Source organism: Coregonus clupeaformis, unplaced genomic scaffold (genome assembly GCF_020615455.1).
Source record: "Coregonus clupeaformis isolate EN_2021a unplaced genomic scaffold, ASM2061545v1 scaf5104, whole genome shotgun sequence".
Taxonomy (NCBI): domain Eukaryota; kingdom Metazoa; phylum Chordata; class Actinopteri; order Salmoniformes; family Salmonidae; genus Coregonus; species Coregonus clupeaformis.
Window position 1 is genome coordinate 1 of NW_025538558.1, and position 14,891 is coordinate 14,891.

General features: G+C 42.2%; 1 pseudogene; it reads right to left on the reverse strand.

Moving 5' to 3' along the window:
- Nucleotides 1-4,865: 4,865 nt before the first annotated feature.
- Nucleotides 4,866-10,910, reverse strand: LOC121566739 (annotated as a pseudogene).
- Between the last annotated feature and the right edge of the window lie 3,981 nt (nt 10,911-14,891).

The window sequence follows — 14,891 nt, forward strand, 5'->3', positions numbered from 1 at the left end:
ATATCGCTGCAGAATGCTGTGGTAGCCATGCTGGTTAAGTATGCCTTGAATTCTAAATAAATCACAGACAGTGTCACCAGCAAAGCACCCCCACACCAGAACTCCTCCTCCTCCATGCTTTATGGTGGGAACTACACATGCGGAGATCATCCGTTCACCCACATCGTGTCTCACAAAGACACGGCGGTTTGAACCAAAAATCTCAAATTTCGACTCCAGACCAAAGGATACATTTCCACTAGTCTAATGTCCATTGCTTGTGTTTCTTGGCCCAAGCAGGTGTCTTCTTCTTATTGGTGTCCTTTAGTAGTGGTTTCTTTGCAGCAATTCGACCATTGTGAGAGAAAGATCACGTATTTACCTGATTTGTTTAATATGAATAGATAACAATTAATACGCTTAACAGTAGTAGAGACATTTCTTAACTACCGATGCTGTGCTTTTCATAAGGATGGTTCCCTCTAGCTCCCTGCAGCTGTTCTGGGCGTGTAGTCAAGGACATGGGATAGAGATAAACTTGAGGAACAGATAGACCTGTATTGTTTCAATTTCTCGTTGCTTCTGAGTAACCTGGTCACACGACAAGAGCCTCAGAGTGACCACAGTTTTTCAGTTCATCCTGTATTGTACTATCGTCCAAGGGCACAGCTGTGTGGAGATAGTAACAGAACTAACGTTATCACTTGTTTGTGCGCTATGACCCGATACACATAGCCACAAGAAGAAAACAAGGTAGCTCCTGATCTGCCGGGTAGGGGGTGGAACCAGCCATGACTAAGCATTTTTAGGTCCACTATATGAGACATTTCCTGTTCGTTGGACTCTCACTCTATCCACTTGGTTGTGTGGAAATTGCGACCAGCTCCCTTATCGATAAGTTATTTGAATAAAGATTTAGTTGAAGTATAACTCTGACTTGTGTGATAAGTTTGTCTCTCCTCATTTGATACTATTTAAAATATCCACCGCACCATGAAGGCCTGATTCACACAGTACCCTCTGAACAGTTGATGTTGAGATGTGTCTGTTACTTTAACTCTGTGAAGTATTTATTTGGGCTGCAATTTCTGAGAATGGTAACTCTAATGAACTTATCCTCTGCAGCAGAGGTAACTCTGGGTCTTCCATTCCTGTGGCAGTCCTCATGAGAGCCAGTTTCATCATAGCGCTTGATGGTTTTTGCGACTGCACTTGAAGAAACTTTCAAAGTTCTTGACATTTTCCGTATTGACTGACCTCCATCGCTTAAAATAATGATGGACTGTTGTTTCTCTTTGCTTATTTGAGCTGTTCTTGCCATAATATGGAGTTGGTCTTCTAGAGCTATCTTCTGTATACCTTGTCACATCACAACTGATTGGCTCAAACGCATTAAGAAGGAAATAAACTCCACAAATTAACTTTTAAGAAGGCACACCTGTTCATTGAATGCATTCCAGGTGACTACCTCAAGAAGCTGGTTGAGAGAATGCCAAGAGTGTGCAAAGCTGTCATCAAGGCAAAAGGGTGGCTATTTGAAGAATCTCAAATATAAAATATATTTTGATTTGTTTAACACTTTTTTGGTAACTACATGATTCCATATGTGTTATTTCATAGTTTTGATTTTTTTACTATTATTCTACAATGTACATATTTTTGAAATAATATAAAGAAGTAAAGAAAAACCCTTGAATGAGTAGGTATGTCCAAACTTTTGACTGGTAGTGTATATTTGGCCGTCTTCCTAGTAGAATATTATAAAAATGGTGTGTAACAATGCCAGATCACGCTTGTCTTGCTAGTTTTCATATAGACAGAACATTAGAAATTATGATAATAATTGATTGGATTTATATAGCTCTTTTCTACCAACTGAGGTACACAAAGCACTTTACATAGTACAGTGAGGGAAAAAAGTATTTGATCCCCTGCTGATTTTGTACGTTTGCCCCCTGACAAAGACATGATCAGTCTATAATTTTAATGGTAGGTTTATTTGAACAGTGAGAGACAGAATAACAACAAAAAAATCCAGAAAAACGCATGTCAAAAATGTTATAAATTGATTTGCATTTTAATGAGGGAAATAAGAATTTGACCCCTCTGCAAAACATGACTTAGTACTTGGTGGCAAAACCCTTGTTGGCAATCACAGAGGTCAGACATTTCTTGTAGTTGGCCACCAGGTTTACACACATCTCAGGAGGGATTATGTCCCACTCCTCTTTGCAGATCTTCTCCAAGTCATTGTGGTTTCGAGGCTGACGTTTGGCAACTCGAACCTTCAGCTCCCTCCACAGATTTTCTATGGGATTAAGGTCTGGAGACTGGCTAGGCCCCTCCAGGACCTTAATGTGCTTCTTCTTGTAGCCTTGGCGTGTGTTTTGGGTCATTGTCATGCTGGAATACCCATCCACGACCAATTTTCAATGCCCTGGCTGAGGGAAGGAAGTTTCTCGGGGCCATGTATCACTTGACGATACATGGCACCGTCCATCGTCCCTTTGATGCAGTGAAGTTATCCTGTCCCCTTAGCAGAAAAACACCCCCAAAGCATAATGTTTCCACCTCCATGTTTGACGGTAGGGATGGTGTTCTTGGGGTCATAGGCAGCATTCCTCCTCCTCCAAACACGGCGAGTTGATGCCAAAGAGCTCGATTTTGGTCTCATCTGACCACAACACTTTCAGCCAGTTCTCCTCTGAATCATTCAGATGTTAATTGACAAACTTCAGACGGGCATGTATATGTGCTTTCTTGAGTAGGGGGACCTTGTGGGCGCTGCAGGATTTCAGTCCTTCACAGCGTTGAGTGTTACCAATTGTTTTCTTGGTGACTATGGTCCCAGCTGCCTTGAGATCATTGACAAGATCCTCCCGTGTAGTTCTGGGCTGATTCCTCACCATTCTCATGATCATTGCAACTCCACGAGGTGAGATCTTGCATGGAGCCCCAGGCCGAGGGAGATTGACAGGTCTTTTGTGTTTCTTCCATTTGCGAATAATCGCACCTACTGTTGTCACCTTCTCACCAAGCTGCTTGGCGATGGTCTTGTAGCCCATTCCAGCCTTGTGTAGGTCTACAATCTTGTCCCTGACATCCTTGGAGAGCTCTTTGGTCTTGGCCATGGTGGAGAGTTTGGAATCTGATTGATTGATTGCTTCTGTGGACAGGTGTCTTTTATACAGGTAACAAACTGAGATTAGGAGCACTCCCTTTAAGAGTGTGCTCCTAATCAAATACTTTTCCCCCCTCACTGTAACTAGCTGCATGCTTAAAGAAGCATTCAATCATATAATTTGCATAGAATCACAAATTAAAGCATGTAGATAGAAAGATGTGCCTTATGCATTCTAGAATGGAGGTTTAAAATCTACAGCTGCATATTCCAACATGGCATATCCGACACAGCATACCATGCAATACAATCCCCCCCAAAAAAAACCTGGGCATAATTTCAAAGTGCTCTACAATAAGATCACCAGAATTTGATTTCTAAACCAGATTAGTTTTCAAACGTCAGCAGCTGCCCAATACCATGGTGGGTATGCATAATGTTGGACGCATAATGTCTGGGTGGTTTTATATAATCCACAGCATAAGTAACTTTACTATGCTTAGAATCAACGTCGGATTTGTTATTTGGTATCCATCTACCAATCACTGCCCTTCCGAGGCTTTCGAAAGGGACCTTACAGATATGGGGGACAGAGGAAGGGGTAGTCATTTAAAAATCATGTCAACCCCTTATTTCAGTCCATGTAACTTGTGATTTGTTAAGGCACATTTTATTCCTTAACTAATTTAGGCTCGCCTAAACAAAGGAGGTTAATACTTACACAACTATAATTTGTTACTTAATTTGTGGGGGGAGTTGAGGACCAAAATCAATAAACACTCCCAATCCCACTTTGTAAAATAAAATGTAAAAAAAAAAAATTATACCCACTGTAAACATAGCACTGTGTGAGCAGGTTGACGCTTGTCATTAGTCTTGTCCTGGAGGCAGAACTGAGCAATTTCCCCTTAGCTAGGTCAGCTGCAAAGTCCAAATATCAGCTATATTGTACAAATTATTTTCTTTAAAAATGAATAAAAACATTTCCTTTAGTCTTAAAGGTTAGGAATTAGGGTGAGCAGTGTGGTTAAGGTTAAGTATAAAACCTTATTTTATGACTTTGCCCATCTGCAGTGTAACCTCCAGAACAAGATTCATGACAAAAAAGGCTAACCGGCACTGTCAACCAAAGCAACCAGGTTTACAATCTCCATTGCAGCAAAATCAAAAGGGTTTTGTCCATAGTAAGATAAGCTAGTAAATGAAAAGCAAATGATGAAGCAGTGATAGTGAATATGACAGTGGTGTCGGCCAGTGTGGCACTCACAACTGTCAGTCGCTCTGGATAAGAGAGTCCGCTAAATGACTGAAATGTACGTCAGAATTAACAGAATATTCATCCCACCTTAGAATATGCACCAATAATAATATTTGGTGATTTATAAGAGGAAGTTGTTTAATTTGGTCAATGACATTACAAAGCTGAAGCCCTGGTTAGACCCAAACTACTTCAGGGCCACATTCAGTAGACAAACGTTGCAGATAGAAATGCCAATAATAGAGCAGACAGGATTCCTTTCTTCCGGTCAGAAGACAATTTGTTCTTCATGTATAGAACACCATCTGAACTTTCTACATTGGGCCCTGCGAATGCACCCCAGGCTTTATGATGCTTCAGGATGGTATTTCAGGAATACTGTTTTATTTAGAACACAACCACGTCGGCCAACAACACTTTAAGAACGATTTTAGGTTTCAATAGCGCCTTGTTAGTTAAACTAGCACCAAATGAGTGGCACAGTAAATGACAACTTGGAGGGCTATATTTGATTAGTTTGTTTTTATTGCATTTGTATAAGTTACCAGTAAGCAATTCTGGTTAATTTAAAACAAAAATTGCAGCTTTCTGTTAATCTTATTTATTACAGGCATCTTTAGTCATCGAGCAGTGAGTGGATAGCCTTTAGAGTTAAGGAGTTTTCAATATCCAGGAACTACTTCCATTCACAAGTCCCATCTCTCCTCTTTATACAGGCAAGGTTACGGCCATTATCAGTCCCCCAGTCTGTCCACAGGCATGCATCTGTGGCACTGGTCGGACAGGGGAGGGAAATGCAGTGGATGATCTGTGTATCGGAGTAGGGAGAGAGAAAGCCCAAGATCACTGACTGCTCATTACCACAATACTCTAGCTCATGCATTTTGCCAATGTGACCAGAGTAGTATACTCCCTTTAAGAAAATGTCCCATGTAAATATTAAAACAAAACTGGTGTATAGTAATATTACTATAATTCCCATCACACCTTGCAATCGCAGCCACTTTGGTAGCGGTGATTCAAGTTCTTCTTTGTCCGGCACTCAAGTCCTCCCAGGGCAGATTATAGCCACACAGTGTTATGTACATCCTTCCAGTCTCCAGCATGCCTACAGACAGAGGGGGGAGATAGTGAGTCAAAGTGCTGTAGGGAAAACATGGTGAAGGGTAAAGTGGACCCTAGACGCTGATCTCGGCTCAGTTTAGCATTTATTCCACTAATGGTTAAGGTTAGGATTGGCCTACGTCCCTGGGGGAAAACTTCACCCTGGAGCGTAAAGACATACTGATGCAGCCCATAACACAGATCTCATCATAAGTGTACATACTAATAATAAGTAAGTAATGGATTAGTTGTAAACATTTTACAGTGCCTATAGAAAGTCTAAGCTCCTTGAACTTCTCACATTTTGTTGTGTCAGTGCCTCAGTTTCATGGATTTACACTGAACAAAATTAAAACGCAACATGTAAAGTCTTGGGCCCATGTTTCATGTGCTGAAATAAAAAAAAACCAGAAATGTTCCATTTGCACAAAATGCTTCGCTCTCAAATTGTACACAAATTTGTTTACATCCCTGTTCGTGAGCACTTCTCCTTGGCCAATATATGATATTCCATCCACCTGACAGGTGTGGCATATCAAGAAGTTGTTTGAACGCAGGTGCTGGGGACAATAAAAGGCCACTAAAATGTGTAGTTTTGTCACAACACAATGCCACAGATGTCTCAAGTTGAGGGAGCATGCAATTGGCATGACTGCAGGAATGTCAACCAGAGCTGTTGCCAGAGAATAATGTTTATTTCTCTACCATAAGCTGCCACCAACGTCATTTTAGAGAATTGAAACCAGTCACCTGGGATTGCACAACCGAAGAATTTCTGCACAAACTGTCAGAAACAGTCTCCGAAAAGTTAATCTGCGTGCGCGTTGTCCTCACCAGGGTTGACGTGACTGCAGTTCAGTGTCTTAACAGACTTCAGTGGGCTAATGCTCACCGTCGATGGCAACTGGCAAGTTGGAGAAGTGTGCTCTTCACAGATTATTCCCGGTTTCAACTGTGCCGGGCAGATCAAGTGAATGGCGTCGTGTGGGCAAGCGGTTTGCTGATGTCAACATTGTAAACAAACACAATTACATTTTAAATCGATGGCAGTTTGAATGCACAGAGATACCGTGACGAGATCCTGAAGCCCATTGTTGTGCCATTCATCTGCCACCACCTCATGTTTCAGCATGATAATGCACAGCCCCATGTCGCAAGGATCTGTACACAACTCCTGGAAGCTGAAAATGTCCGTTCTTCAATGGCCTCCATACTCACCAGACATGTCACCCATTGAGCATGTTTGGAATGCTCTGGATCGACAGAGTGTTCCAGTTCCCGCCAATATCCAGCAACTGCACACAGCCATTGAAGAGTGGGACAACATTCCACAGGCCACAATCACCAGCCTGATCAACTCTATGCAAAGGAAATGTTGTGCTGCATGAGGCAAATGGTCACACCAGATACTGACTGGTTCTCTGATCAATGCCCCTAACTTTTTTTTAAGGGATCTGTGACCGACAGATGCATATCTGTATTCCCAATCATGTTAAATCCATAGATTAGGGGCTAAGATGGTAGAGCACGGCGCTTGTAACGCCAAGGTAGTGGGTTCGATCCCCGGGACCACCCATACACAAAAAAAAAAATTATTATGCACGCATGACTAAGTCGCTTTGGATAAAAGCGTCTGCTAAATGGCATATTATTTTTATTTAATTAGGATTTCCATATGAACTGTAACTCAGTAAAATCTTCGAAATTGATGCATGTTGCATTTATTTTTGTACACTGTGCCATTCATTTTCCCTTCTATCCCCAATGATGAGAAACATCCTCATAACATGATGCTGCCACCACCATGCTTCACAGTAGGGATAGTGTTCTTTGGGTGATTTGCAGTGTTGGGTAACGCTTTGCATTTAGGCCAAGAAGTTACATCTTAGTTTTGTCAGACCACAACTTTTTGCCACATAGCTACAGAATCCCAAGTGTTGAGCTTTTTTTGCATACTTCAAAATGGGATTCAAGGTGGGCTTTCTTGAGTAAGCTCAGTTTTTGGATTAGTCCATTTCTTCTGCAAATGTTGGTACCAACCATTAGTTTGTGATTAACAGCAGCTGAGCTAGAGCGGGGTTTGTGGGACAAGGGCAGATCCCAAAGGGGCCAAGGGCTGGGTCTTTTACAAAAACGTCTGTAGAGTCCAAATGGTTTGAAGTACTATTAAAAACAATTTATGAAAAGCTGAGACTCATGAACACGTTTTGCTCCACGAAGATCACAAGAGTCCTTAGAAGGTAAGGGGTTATTCTACATATGTCCTCAGATTTCCAATGATCTATCTTTAATACGGTTACATAGTTGCTGTCACAAACACCAAACAGTTGTCACTGACTGGTTGGATATTAATTTCCCACTGAGGACACAATTTCTGTACTTCAAGTTTCTGACTTGGTGGATTTTGTTGTTGTTGACATTTGTCAATAAAACTAATATCAAATTGTTTTGTGTTTTACTTGTAGCCCTGGCTGTCCTGAAAATAAAATGGTAAAGCAATTTACTGTGAGGCTAAATGTAAGGGCTAGACATGCAGATAAATGAAAAGCACATTTTTGCTGGGGTCTCAGGACTGATAGGGTTAATCAGTGCTGGCAATGGAACTTGGGTAACGTAGTGAGAACTGCACCTATGAAGAGATACTCCTTGTTGGTTTCCAGAGTCACGCCGCATGCGGCTGGGGAGGATGCAGTGAAGATGGCGTGGATAACCCGGTCAGGACCTTTGAACATCTATCCAATCACAAGGAGGAGAAAAAGAAGGATCTGTCAAAACACCTACATATACAGTTTTGAACCTCACTGACTGCAGCGCTCAGGCACTGTCAGTCTTTACTAATTCCCTTCTTATACCCCATCCCCTCAGTCTAAAGCCCTTTGATGTTTCCAGATCTGTAAGGTGGAAGCAATACTTTATTTAATCAAGGTCTATTTTACAGATGAGCCCTGAATTACAGAAACACACAAAACGCAAGCATAAAGTCATAAAAAATAATCTGTAATAAGGTCCTCAATCAGTTTCCTGAATTGATCTAGAGGCACCAAAACATCCAACGTTTAGAAAATGTTGAAGCTTGTTCTACAAATACAGTGCAAAAAAAAGCTGGTTTACCTAACTCAGAGACCAAAGGAATTTCCAGAGTTAGCCATCCCTGAGACCAGGTGTGGTAACTCATGTGTCGAAAGGATAGTAATGATGTAAGGTACAGTGGGAGTTTTTGTAAAAGGGCTTCGTAAAAGAAAACATAGCAATTTATCAACCTGTGACATCAAATAGCGCCAACCAACTATCTGGTAGAGAATGTAGTGATGAGTACTAAACCAGTCACCCGTAATAAAGCCTTGATAAACTGCATCTAATGGCTTTATTGAAGTGGCAGCTGAGTTCATATAGAGGATGTCACCATAGTCTAGGACCAGTATGGTGGATGCGCCACAACTACACTGCTTATACCTACCCAGATCTGCAAACATTGAAGGGTTGGAGCTAAGGGAAAGGGAGCGAATTGGGACCAGCTGTCAGACTGGGGTTCAGGGGGCTTCAACATTTCAGTGCAGGAAGGAACAACCACTTAATAAAAAGGCTGATCATACCTTGATCTGTTGGATGTCATACTTGGTGTTAGACCCAACATTCACTCCAACCACCTTTGCCCTGATCACTAGAAAAGAGAAACAAAGGGAGACATGGTTTAACTAACGTTATTGAACTCCTCTATACTGGTCAGTCACACTGATGGTTTAACATTGTTACGCATAGGAGAGGCATATGAGCGCCTCAGCTGTAATCAGAAAGGAATGTGCCTGGCCTGCTCTGAGGCTCCTGAGCCGACACAGGAGGAAGCTAGTCAGCAATCTTTGGGGAAAAAACATAACCAGAATACACACAGGCAAAACATCTTGTGCTCATGAATGTGCGGTGTGTAAGGACACTTTGATAATGAATAAAGTTGACTTCATAGCTTTTATTGATAAGGTTATCAATACGACTCAGGTTGTGGAAATCAGAAATGTCAGGTTGAAGGTTAATGTGGAGATGGCAAAAGAGATATTGGGTGTAACAGATGTTACTGTTGAAATGGTTTTTGACATGCTGAACAATCCTACAGGTGGAGTGTTTCAGCATGATGTAGATTAAGTTTAATGGGGTTGTGGAGGGAGGGGGTGGTAGAAGTTAGGTATTTATTTGGTTTTCATGGTAGTACAGAATTGGGCAGATAATGATTGATAGTACATTCCAGCACAATAGGTGGCGGCATGCACTTACACGATTGTTTGCTGAACGCCATTATATCATAGAACAACGGTGCAGCAAAGAGCCGCAGACACTCGGCCCTGCGTGGAATGAGTCTGACACTTGCAATAGAGGATGAATGTGACAGGAAATAGGAGAGACTATTCCACCCTCCACCGTTCCCTCGTTATTACCGGTATGTTGTACATAAAGCAGGCCATCCCTCTTAATATAATGAAACAGATTACCTGTCAAAAATAAGTGATATAGCCTACCAATATTTTATTTCAATAGTCTACACTACAACAATACCTTGGGCTAAATGTAAGACAATATTAACACACACAATCCATGTCTCAAGGTTTAAACAGCCTTCTTTAACCTGTCTCCGCTTAATCTACACTGATTTAAGTGGATTTAACAAGTGACATCAATAAAGGATCATAGCTTTCACCTGGCCAGTCTATGTCATGGAAAGAGCAGGTGGCCTTTAAATGTTTTGTACACAGTAGCTATCTATCTCATTTAGCTTTTGGACAAATAATACATCTGTAGGCATACTGTTTTTGCCTAAAGCAAAATATAACAACTTAGTGTAGCAGGGTTCTCAACCCTATTCCTGGAGAGCTATCATCCTGTAGGTTTACATTCCAATCCTATTCTAGCGCACCTCAATCTAATAATTAGCTGGTTGATAAACTGAACCAGGTTAGTTGCAACTGGGGTTGGATTGAAAACCTACAGGAGGTTGGCTCTCCAGGAACAGGGTTGGAGAGCCCTGGCTGTAGCCCATTTTACTGTCGCCTACTTAATTATGTAAATAATAGGTTTAATGAGCATGCTACTACTACTAATACATGAAATGTTAACATGTTGCGTATTGATAGTAGCTCACATGTGAAGAGAAGCTGAAAAGTCAAATGTTGCCAAAATTGCCATACCGACATCTGCATTACAAAAAGCCTGTTGAGGATGCGGAGGGGAGCATTTGCAAGCTTCTGCGATGTCTTCCACCCGCCAAAGGAACAAAACGAACAGAGTAATGAAACAACTGCTTACAGACCAAGTCATTTTTAAACGAATTATGGTTCACCAAATATCACAAAAGGATCCGACTAATGAAAGTGTGAGGCTTAACTACACTAGAACGTATTTCCATACAAGACTGTTCCCAGACCGACGGATACCTCTTAGAAATGTTTCCCCTCAATGTAATCAGCCGCTTTTTATTGCAGGCTGTGAGCTCCTCCTCCAGTCAGAACCAAGCCAGTGGTAGGCTGAGCATTATATTAATCCAGAACTCTTTCAGAACCATTCAGTTAAAAAAACAATCTGCCTAACGGACAACCACAGACCTGGCTCAATATGCCCGGCTGCCATTAATGCCATGAATTGGGGATGAAACAGAAAGATCCGTTTTAGTCTAAGCCTACTGGAATTTCTTCCAGTAGGCTTTAACTGAAAATAAGTTTTGTTATTTTCAGCTAAAAAAATATACAAATTAAAACACCTGGGGAAATTTTAGAGCAGACTCAATTTGCCCAACTGCTCGGTTCACTTGCCCCTGTCATCCCCTATATGAGTTGAAAGTGGCAGATTTTTTTATTGATAAGCGCCTATTTTTCATTTATTTATTTAACCTTTATTTAACTAAATTTGAACGCAGTGGCTGTACAGTAACACGCTATTCATAACGTAAGAGCTCAGGTTCTCCACTTCACAGTGCCGGTAGTGGTTTTGACTGACAGCCATTACAAACTTTGAATACCGAAGATAACCCCATCCCTCCCTCTAATTGGGCTATTTTTGCACATTTGTTGTTGTCTGAGTGAGGGAAATATTATAAATCAAGAGGAGTCGATGTGTTATGAAAGATGTGACATTAAGGATTATAATAAATACCACTTTGATGTCATTACAAGCAAACCACACACCCGTGAGTTCAAATGTGCACTTCACATTTCTAATTTATATTTGAAAACTGATGCAATTTACAGTATCAATGTTTATGATCTCTATTTTTGATCCACTGGTACAAGGATGACATGCGTTATACCCTGGGCTTTCCTGAACAGAATGAGCCTATCTGTGTCGTATTGTGAAGGAAATTAGCTGCAAAACACACATTTGAATGCACTCATGACCCCATTCTATGCACACCAAAATTACAATCTGTTTTTCTGATTGGTTGTATTTCTACCTTTTGAAAGCCTCCCAGCTAGCACAGCCTTGGAAGTTGTGGGAACGCACGTTTTTGGTTTCCCATTGGTTCTGGGAACAAAGCCATCAATTTCCTGACTGGTTAAACATACCGTTTTTTAAACATTCTGAGACCGAAAGTGAAAATTTGACCTGTTCTGGGAACTTTCATTTTTAGGTTGCAGAGAGGTTTTGAGAACGTTTTACTATGGTTCCCTGAAAGTTTTCCTGGGAGGTGTTAATAATGTTCTGATAACAGAAATGATAGGTTATTTGAAGGTAATTCAATAACATTCTGAGAACATGTTTCAAATAAGACTTTTAATAATACTGCTAGCTTAGTTTGATTTGACTGTTTTCAACTCCAAGCAAAGATAGGACACATGGAAATTCATTTGCTTCAGCATACATTTTTTGATGTTGTGGCATCTTCTGTTCTCTATCCTTGGAATTAGTCCACTGCACCACCAGGATGGAGCTAGCATGCTGTTTTTTTTTAAGTCATACAAAGTTTTCCATTTTAGTCTATTCAAACAGACCTATTTCAAAGGAAACAAGCACTCATTAAGATCAGGTGTGGACAATTAGTGGGCAGCCAACAAACCTGAGTTCAGGAGTACAAATACATACATGATGCAACCCTGCATAAAGCAAGCTCAGCCCTGTTAGTTATTGTCTAATCACAGTTGTCTCTGTGAATGTGTAACAGAAACCCCCCTGTTAGTCTAGTTTTAAAATATAATTAATATGAGCAAGGTTGCTGCAGTTTGACAGGGTTTTTATCCTCCCTATAGGGCCAGGAGTTTTTCCAGGATTTTAAAACTATGTGACATGATTAGAAAAACTCTGTTCTCATCATAGCCCATATAAAACCATTTTACAACTGATTAATCACTATGTCATACCCTACAAAGAGAGATTGACTTTAAGGTGTGAAAGGCTCTTTCCCATCGGCCAAGTGAGTATTTTATGGTATCCCTTAGATTATGGTCACTTACCTGAAAATGTGAAGATAGTTGTTTACACAAAGAAATGCCATAACTTGTCGGTCTCTTAATTAAACAACAGGGAGGAAGCAGAAAAATCTGTTTTACTGGCCTGCTACATCGGACACATAATCCTAACTTTTTCAGAGTGTGATTTCAACATGCAGTTCACATCTGACGGGGTGTATACACTACAGACCGTTGGGAGATGCAAGCATGGGAGAGGGAGCTGAACAAGGTGGGACTGATGTTGGGCAAAGCTGATCATCAAGCAAATCTTTGGTGATATCGCTCGCGAGTAACCAATCAAACCTCACCAGAACTTCCAACCCCTACTGGATTGGTAGCCATTTGCTACAGCCTGTCAACTATGCCTCTGCCTATCCCTGTTCTCTCCTCTCCGCACAGGCTACACAAACGCCTCACACCGCGTGGCTGCTGCCTCTCTAACCTGGTGGTCCCTGCACGCACCACACACCTGGAGTTCCAGGTCTCAGGCAGCCTCTGGAACTGCCGTTCTGCTGCCAACAAGGCTGACTTCATCCCAGCCTATGCTACCCTCCAGTCCCTCGACTTCCTGGCGCTGACGGAAACATGGATTACCACTGAAAACACTGCTACTCCTAATGCTCTCTCCTCGTCCTGACCATGTGTTCTCGCATACCCCGAGAGCATCTGGTCAGAGGGGTGGTGGCACAGGAATCCTCATCTCTCCCAAGTGGACATTCTAAATTTTTCCCCCTAACCCATCCGTCTATCTCCTCATTTTGAATTCCATGCTGTCACAGTCACTAGCCCATTTAAGCTAATATCCTTGTCATCTATCGCCCCTCCAGGTTCCCTTGGAGAGTTCATCAATGAGCTTGACGCCTTGATAAGTTCCTTTCCTGAGGATGGCTCACCCCTCACAGTTTTGGGGGATTTCAACCTCCCTACGTCTACATTTGACTCATTTCTCTCTGCCTCCTTCTTTCCACTCCTCTCCTCTTTTTGACCTCACCCTCTCACCGTCCCCCTACTCACAAGGCAGGCAATACGCTTGACCTCATCTTTACTAGATGCTGCTCTTCTACTAATCTCACTGCAACTCCCCTCCATGTCTCCGACCACTACTTTGTATCCTTTTTCTCTCTCGCTCTCCTCCAACACTACTCACTCTGCCCCTACACAGATGGTAATGCGCCGCCGCAACCTTCGCTCTCTCTCTCCCACTACTCTCTCCTCTTCCATCCTATCATCTCTTCCCTCTGCTCAATCCTTCTCCCTCCAATCTCCTGATTCTGCCTCCTCAACCCTCCTCTCCTCCCTTTCTGCATCCTTTGACTCTCTGTGTCCCGTATCCTCCCGGCCGGCTCGGTCCTCCCCTCCAGCTCCGTGGCTTGATGACTCATTGCGAGCTCACAGAACAGAGCTCCGGGCAGCTGAGCGGAAATGGAAGAAAACTAGACTCCCTGCGGACCTGGCATCTTTTCACTCCCTCCTCTCTACATTTTCTTCATCTGTTTCTGCTGCTAAGGCCACTTTCTACCACTCTAAATTCCAAGCATCTGCCTCTAACCCTAGGAAGCTCTTTGCCACATTCTCCTCCCTGCTGAATTCCCCCCCTCCTCCCTCTCTGTGGATGACTTCGTCAACCACTTTGAAAAAGAAGGTTGACGACATCCGATCCTCGTTTGTTAGGTCTAATGACACTGCTGGTCCTGCTCACACTGCCCTACCCTATGCTTTGACTTCTTTCTCCCCTCTCTCTCCAGATAAAATCTCGCGACTTGTGACTGCAGGCCGCCCAACAACCTGCCCGCTTGACCCCATCCCCTCCTCTCTTCTCCAGACCATCTCCGGTGACCTTCTCCCCTACCTCACCTCGCTGATCAACTCATCCTTGACTGCTGGCTATGTCCCTTCCGTCTTCAAGAGAGCGAGAGTTGCACCACTTCTCAAAAAACCAACACTCGATCCCTCTGATGTCAACAACTACAGACCAGTATCCCTTATTTCTTTTCTTTCCAAA